Genomic DNA, 8876 nt, shown 5'->3' on the forward strand with positions numbered 1-8876 from the left:
AAAATTTCGCTTCAACACGCATGCACAAAATTGCGCAGTAGTGTACATTTTCGTCACTGTATTAGTGTGCCGAGTTCCTCGGGGTTGTACTTGTGCACGTAAGATCTTATTTGTATGAATGGTTACAGGGTATCAGTCGAATCCAGAATTTTCGTGGCACGCACTATTAACTCCCAATAACAAAAAAAGACTTGAAATGCACATTTATTTTAAGCCATGGTTGCAATAATAAAGACAAAATGGACCACGAACGAGCAAGGAACACGGACCAAGGAGTTCGTTCTTAATTATTCCTCCATGAACACACACACATGTATGACGCTGGGAACACCAATCAGAATGCTTGCAAGACCATGGAATGACTTGACCCACAGGAAGTGTTACATAACACATTCTTAGGTGTCCTTCACTGTGTTATTAATGGGCTTGGTAGACTTCAACAGCCCTAGGAAAAGTAAGCACAGTGGACACATGAGCATGTATCGTGCTCATGTAACGTGCACTATAACGTGCTCAATTATCCGCCGAATCCACCCGGAGAAGCTAGCACGCCGGAGAAGTGAGACCGTGACACCGGCTTAAATTTGATGACGTGGATTTTTTGGTGGTTATAATTTTTTTTACAACTCCTAATCGTAACTCGTTCACCGTTTTGTACATAGAGGACCACTATAAATAAGCACATACAGGTGTACATACATAACGAAATTAACTCATTTTTATTGCTCCAAATATGTTCAAATTACAATTTTAAAAGATAGTAAGCTAAAATGGTTACTTCTAAGTATATGTGGGACCAGTGGAAAGAATTTTGAAGCATTTAACATTATATGGGTTTCTTACATAATAGATTCAAATTTGGATTGGCCTAGGTAGGCCTAATTTCAAATTTCCGTCTGAGGCAATAATTTTATGTTGACGTGATACAAAAACTCCTTAGCAAGTGTAACTTGTTTTAATCAGTTCAGTTATCTAGTAACCTAATTGTAACCCACTTAACTAAATTCACTGATGCATGAGGTCATAAACAGGTGACCAAAGTCAATTTATAAAAGAAAAAAAACCCCAGATTCTCCCCGTAATTTTAATAAAGAAAAAAACACACCCTTAGATCACCAATAACTCTGTACATGTACATAACATTCGGTGCCAGTATCGACTCTTGATATGCAATTTCGATTAATTGTGGTATCGATTTTTAACCTTAATTCGATACTGTTAAAAAAAAACAGAAAACTATAAATCACTGTAAACTCTGTCATGTATTACATCTTCGAATAGGCCTAATTGAAAACCAAAGTGTCGATTTTATTAAACATGTTGATAAATATGTGTGCTTCTATTAATATAACTCCGATCCATGTTTTATACTTATAAAAAGTAAGCATTAATAAAAGATTGTTTGTATATTGTTTTGATTTATATCGGCATTTAGTATCTGGTTCCAACTGGACACTAAACCGAAATCTCTGATGCGGTGCTTTATACAGTCGAGTCTCGTTAATACAAAGTCGTTTGGATCTAACCAAATTGTTTGTTATATCAGAATTTTGTATTAAGAAGAACATCAGTCCCATTCATTGTGCACAGAACACATACACAGTCGGGACCGACGCTTTATGCTTGTGGTAACCAGAATTTGTATTAACAGAGTTTGTACTAACGAGAGTCAACTGTATTATTTACTCCCAGATTGTTCACGAGTCATTTTATTGAATGGTTTTGTTTTGTTGGTATATAAAGCATTGATCACAATAAATATAAAATTGATAATTGAATTGCCGATAGTTTCTTGTGCTTGCTGTAAAATGTCTGATTTGTGTGAAAAATTCCAAGTTTTTTTTTTTTTTTATATATGTGTACAGTTTTAGTACTTGAAAGTTGATCACTCGTAATGTGGAAACTAGGAAGGGTATACATTGTATTGGCTTTGAATTTTTAGCAAATAGGATTTCCAGTCAGTGCTAATTGCGCCCTCTTGTGGTGACTTCACTGTGTTTAAGTGAGATTTGAGGCTTTGCATGGTGGAGATACTAAATAATGAAAGGTTTGCGGAAACACCATGTGCGAATAATTTCTCAACTAAGAGAATGGTTCTGAAAAGAACCAGAGGTATAAACTCGACGTTCCGGTCAGTACATGTATATGCTCTGACCGTCTTCAGGAGATTGCTTAAACTCTAAGAAAGTAAACGCTTAAGTAGCAAAAGCGAAATCGATGAAGTGTGAAGTTGCATCCTCACTGTGTTTTCTTTGCATTGCGAGTCAGGGCAAATCCTTCCTTTGCAAGCAATTTGTCTCGCCTTTTGTTGAACAGAATTCGGTCTTTTAATAAATCGCACTCAAGCGTGCACACGATTTCACGTGCCATGCGTATACATGTACAAAGCACTGCCCCTTCAACAGCGTTGTAGTCCGGCGTTTGTGACCAAGATGTGGAGCAGTTTTTCCAAAAATACCACTAAAATACCTGTTTTCTGGTGGGCAACTTGACTGACTCTTCCCCTTTCGTCAAGTGGGACATTGCTTGCACTGTGAGGCCGTAAGTTCACGCAACTCTAGACGACGTTACTGGATATAAAGACTGAGCTAAATATAAAAACGTTCGTGTAGTAATTTTTCATGTTAAATTGTACATGTATACTGATTTAAAGTAGTCAGCAGATTTGACAGTTGCAGTTTTTACAAGAAATCCTTGTTGCAGAATATTGGGAATGACATCCACCCTTGGCAAGGGACATCCATTCATAAATATCTCATCAAGCTTACGAACGGAATACTAATGGACTTGTTTCAAACTTGTGTGGACATGTTACTGTGTATGGAAATATGAAAGTAAACCGACTGTTAAAATTCACCAAGTGAAAAAGTTCATAACCCTTGGAAATGTTTCTCAGTCAGATTTGGTCTACGGTAACACTGACCAACCATCACTGAGGAATGTACATTTAGGCCCTATTTTGTTATTTTCTGTTTTGAAAAAAAAAAAATCAAAAAAATATTAAGTAAACGCTGAATGTAAAGGAACTATACTTTTCTACCATGATCACCGATTTTACAGAATTCTGCTAGAAATCTGCTCAACTTTTTATTCTGCTAGATTTTCTGCTAGATTCGATTTTTACCCCAAAAATTGTCAGATCCAGGCGAAAATCTGCTAAAACGGTCACCCTTAAAGCAATTGAAAGATTATTTTGGGGGTTATATTTCCATTATAACGCCATTAGGACCTTAGTTAGCTTAGCATTAATGTCTCAACTGCAATAATGAGCTACAAGTTCAGAAAGTAAAGTTCAATGCCGCTATCAAAGCAACAGCGCCCTCACAGGAAATAGCACGAACAAAGTAACTTCAATTGACAAATTATAAGTAAATTTCTAAATGTGTCCAGTTATTTTTATGTATGATTTAGAAGAAATATATCTGTTTAAATACATGTAGAACATAATTATTTCTGGATCCATTTTATTCGGGTAAAGGATTGCATCTCCACAAGCCATATTATTTTTGAACGCATGAGGGCGCTGTACCAATGGCATATTGGGGCACATACTAGTTTACAGCTTCAGTCGAGAAATATAATCCCATGTTATTGACGTTAGTGAACATTTGCTTTAATTTTGGAAAAAAAATATATTTTTATCATGTTTTATCCTTGGATCGAAGCTGGTAAATTGTATCAGTGTACTTAATATGGCCAGAGGATAGTATTGTTATAGCGCCCTCATGCGCCCAAAGTTCTATTTCTGTGCTTTGATTTCGACCAAAAAAAATACTGAAAACCAATTCTGTTTTATTGCATCAATATGAAATATCTCCATCGTTTAAAAAAAACCCGGTTAATTTAAAGATGAAACTTGACTGTCGGACAGTTGTATTTATAAGAAGCGTGAGTTGACATGCGCGCGCACTTCTCTTTGTCGCAAGAACAAAAATTAAAGCCGTGATTCAGAAATTAACCCGAAATTTTGGCCATTTTGAAATCTTTTCCTTGGTGAGCTTAGAAAGAAATGAAAAATCACGCTGAAAGTACAGTCAAAGATTGCAACGGCCGAACTTCCCGTCACAAAGACGAAATTGGAACAAGCTTTATGCGCAGTTTGGCCTTTCATTTAAAACGCGCCTTCCGTTTGACCTTAGGAAACTTATTGAAAAACAAGTGCGAGTGCACAATAAGCTCCGGCCGTCTTGCATGAAAGTCTTGCATGAAATCTATCAAAATGATCCCTGCCAGAGCTGAAAAAAATGCGACGCCCAAAATGCGACGCCGATGGTACACATGGAACACCATACTTTTATAGATGTATACCTAGATTATAGCAATTTGTGATAAATACCACGTGACTAGACTATAACATTACTGCACATAATTTTGCCTCCATTTACAAACTTTTCATAAACATCTTTCCCATTTGTTACAAACAATTTTGTTAAGTATTTAATTTATTTTATTTTTTATTTTTTTTTGTGAATATTTGAAAGTGATATTTTGTGGGGAATTTACTGTAGGGCCTTAGGCCTATTTTGGTCAATTTTCCGGGGACATACCGACCGTCCGACCACCAAATGACATGTATAGAAGCTCCTGCCAAAGCTTAAAAATCTTCTTTTTAATGCCAAAATTTGCTAGATTCCGAGATTTTCAATTTGCTAGACTTTCAATTTCTTGTTTATTGTATTACATTTCAGTGAATAAATGTGTACATGCTGTACTTGGGAAAACTACACTGAACTCTGCTCCCAATATGTGTTATTTCCGTGTTCAAGAGACAGTATTCTGTTTAACCCCAAAAGTATCAATTTAGTTGTCATGCGCGCTGACTTAGCCATCAAAATCTCTTTGAAAAAAGGCGAAGAGCTCATGCGCGCGACTTAAAATTTAAAATTTAAAACTTTGATTTTTAAAGCGAGTTGCCAATGCGCACTAACTTAAAACATTTCTTATGATGTTCGTACTGTGTACAACGAACCTTGAAACGAGAAAAGCGCATGCGCGCCAACTTAGAGTCAGAACCAGTCTACTGGCTGGTTCTGACTTCTTTTTTTTTTATTGCGCAATTCCAATCCGAACCTTTATATATTACTTCCAAGTTGTGCAAGTAGGAAGAGTGTGATGGCCTAGTGGAAGGCATCCTAGCACTTATCCTAAAGGTTGTGGGTTCGAATCCCATCGATGTAGTACTTGGATCTTTTTACTTCTTTTTACTTTATATTTTATATTAATTAAAAAGAGTAAAATTCTGTTTATTTTATTTTATTTTATATAGTTGGGGTAGACACGCGATACAAAACTCGGACTGGCCGCAGGTTTTCCTGCTGCCAGTCCGAGTTGCCGCGGCCGGGATTCGAACCAGGGGCGCCGGCTTACCCGTCGGCACCTCTACCGGGTTCACTAACTGGGTCCCCCAGTGCAAATCACACTTCCTATAATTAAAACCCTTAGAATCAGCTTACGCAATCTTAAATAAATAAAATAATAAACGAACCACGTGGGATTCGAACCCGCGATCTTTGGATTCGGAGCGGGCAGACCTACCACGAGGCCACAAGTACTTAGGAATTTTGCGAAAATTTTAAATACTTATAGTTTCGTTTTGTACTTATACTATTTTATGAACAATTACACTGAACAAACCTTCGGTTGTCAGAATCTGTTATTTCTCTTGCTTCGGTGTTGAAGAACTTCAGCGATATAATTACCTTTATTGGAAATTGGGGACTTGGTTCGGGGCTTGTAAAAAGTACCTTTTGAACACAAGGGGATCGTCCGGGGAACTGGCTGAGCCCGGATCGGCAAAACTACTTTGCAAGGGGTAAAGCTTATGATTTTTAATTAAAGTTTCGCGCAACATATGAAATTGCAAGAGCTAAATATTCGTTTGGATTGGAAAGTCTGTACAAGGAATTTGCAAGGGATAACTTTTTCTCTTTTCCTTCACATGCTCTATTGTTTATTGAGCTAAATCGGTTGCAAAACTCAACAATTCTAAAGTTGAAATTAGTGAAATGAATGTAGAATAATTAAATGGACATCTGATAATAAAGAATCCATGTATTTTTTTCCTTCTAATTACAAGCTATTAAATAGGTACAAGAAAAGAGGAGTGCAATAATATTCACATGACTATCATTATCAACGTATTAAAGTAATACAACAGTGTCCAATTGTCAAATAAAGTGTAATATTAATAATATTTAAGCACAATTTAAGCCACCAAATATTTAAAAGAACATAATGAGCTCTTAAATAATATTATGTTTAAATACGTTATAATTCTTAAACGACGGAGGGCGCTGTTTCGGTACCATTTTGGAGGGTCTAAACGCGTGTCCAGTGTTATGGATGTAAGTCAACATGGTAATTCAATTCAAAAATTATTTTTTTTACAAACTTTGATTTTGAGATTCAAGTTGAGGTTCAAAACAAGATTGTCACGTGTTTGTACCCATATAGCGCCCTCAAGCGATACAACATGTGGCGTACGGTATTACATCAATTTAATCCAAAAATAAATAAATGTTAAAACACGGGATAAACAATTTGATAGTAAGTACACTTAATAGTAAATGCTTTTTCAATTTATAGGTATATATAGAACATGTAAGACTATTATACATCAAGGCAAAAATACACAAACAAGTAAATTTAGCTCTGTTTCATTTCTTTAAATTTCATTTCTTTAAATTTCTCGCATTTTTAGTAGAATGGTGGATATTATAAAAACGTCTTGTTTGTCTCTTGCAATATGGCTCTGAATGTGAGTTCCCGAACAAAACATACGAAATGTTGTTCTACTTATTGATAAACCTTACGTATTGAGAGAAAATTTGACAAATAAATTGACATGGGGTTCACCCTACAGTTTGAGTGTAAATGTAATTCATTGTGACGTAATGATGCTTAAAATATATCATAAGAATAATCCCAGTGTTGGAACTTTGCAATTAGCCAGTTCAGTATTCCAACTGCGCATGTGCACATCACGATTTGACGATCTCCATTCGGGAAATGCAATTCGCCGTATGCATGCAAAATCATAGCGGGTACCATTTTGGATTTTCCCTAAAAAGTGAAATTTTTCCCCATTTTTGATAAAAATCAAGGCTAACCCCTTACATTTTGGATTTTCCAAAAAAGGTCAAATTTTGCCCAATTTTGATTTAAATGCAAGGCTAACCCCTTACCTTTTGGATTTTTCTTAAAACGTCAAATTTTGCCCAATTTTGATTAACATGTGAGGCTTACCCCTTATCTTTTGGATTTTGTCAAGAAAAGTCAAAGTTTGCCCATTTTTGATAAAAATGCAAGGTTAACCCCTTACATTTTGGATTTACCCTAAAAAGTCAAATTTTGCCAAATTTTGATTAACATGTTAGGCTTACCCCTTATCTTTTGGATTTTGCCAAAAAAGTCAAAGTTTGCCCATTTTTGATAAAAATGCAAGGTTAACCCCTGACATTTTGGATTTTCCCAAAAAAAGTCAGAATTTGCCCAATTTTGATTAAAATGCAAGGTTAACCCCTTACCTTTTGGATTTTCCCTAAAAAGTGAATTTTTGCCCATTTTTGATAAAAATGCAAGGCTAACCCTTTACATTTTGGATTTTCCCAAAAAAGTCAGAATTTTCCCAATTTTGATTAAAATGCAAGGCTAACCCCTTACATTTAGGATTTTCCCTAAAAAGTCAAATTTTGCCCATTTGGATAAAAATGCAAGGCTAACCCCTTACATTTTGGGTTTTCCAAAAATAGTCAGAATTTTCCCAATTTGGATCAAAATGCAAGGTTACCCCCTTACATTTTTGGATTTTCCTCAAAAAGGCAAATTTTGCCCAATTTTGATAAAGATTCAAGGTTAACCCCTTACGTTTGGATTTTCCCTAAAAAGTGAAATTTTGCCCAATTTTGATTAAAATGCAAGGTTAACCCCTTATCTTTTGGTTTTGCAAAAAAAGTCAAATTTTGCCCATTTTTGATAAAAATGCAAGGCTAACCCCATACATTTTGGATTTTCCAAAAAAAGTCAGAATTTGCCCAATTTTGATTAAAATGCAAGGTTAACCCCTTATATTTTGGATTTTCGTAAAAAAGTCAAATTTTGCCCAATTTTGATAAAAATGCAAGGCTATCCCCTTATTTTTTTTTGCGAACGAAAGTTTCCATCGTTTTTCTGACTGCATGAAAATTGCAGAATGCAGATTTGGTTACAATGTCCCCCATAGATGTGCATTATCTGCATGCCGCGTTTAAATCTGGTTATGCACATGCGCAGTTGGATACCGACATGGCTTATTCACAATCATCTGTAGTACGGTAAGCATTCTGGAATTGCATTTGTCGACGACATGTTGGGGTGGGTGGGGGGAGCTGAAAAGACTTTATTAAGCAAAATCGCGGGGGGGGGGGGGGCTACCTCAACCCACTCCCGGATCCGCAAACGATACAAGACTTAAACCAGAAATAGGCAAAAAAAGTAGTACGGCGCCCTCTTGTGGTCACCGCAGTGCAACCAAATTACGTCATTTTGGAGATAACATGACAATCAGCATTCCTGCTAAATTTTAGGAAAACTGGCCATCGCATTTTATGAAAATTAGGATGGGGCACAAAATGTGCCCCCCCCCCCCCCCCCCGGGTCCTGAGAGATCCAAAATACCCCGTTCCTGATCACACACCAACCTTCAACAACTCCATTGATGTTAACTTAATGCCATTCAAATCTAGGTCCACCAAAATGGCGAAAAACTAATTTGACACTGTAAACAGTCCAAGGTAGCAGTGTCAGGGGACCAGACCAATTTGCCTCCAGTCCCTCTAGGTCAGACCAAATTTATACCAGAACGGCCTCAATTTTGACACCCATTCTTGCCCTCCACA

This window comes from Patiria miniata, unplaced genomic scaffold, assembly GCF_015706575.1.
Source record: "Patiria miniata isolate m_02_andy unplaced genomic scaffold, ASM1570657v1 HiC_scaffold_18, whole genome shotgun sequence".
Taxonomy (NCBI): Eukaryota; Metazoa; Echinodermata; class Asteroidea; order Valvatida; family Asterinidae; genus Patiria; species Patiria miniata.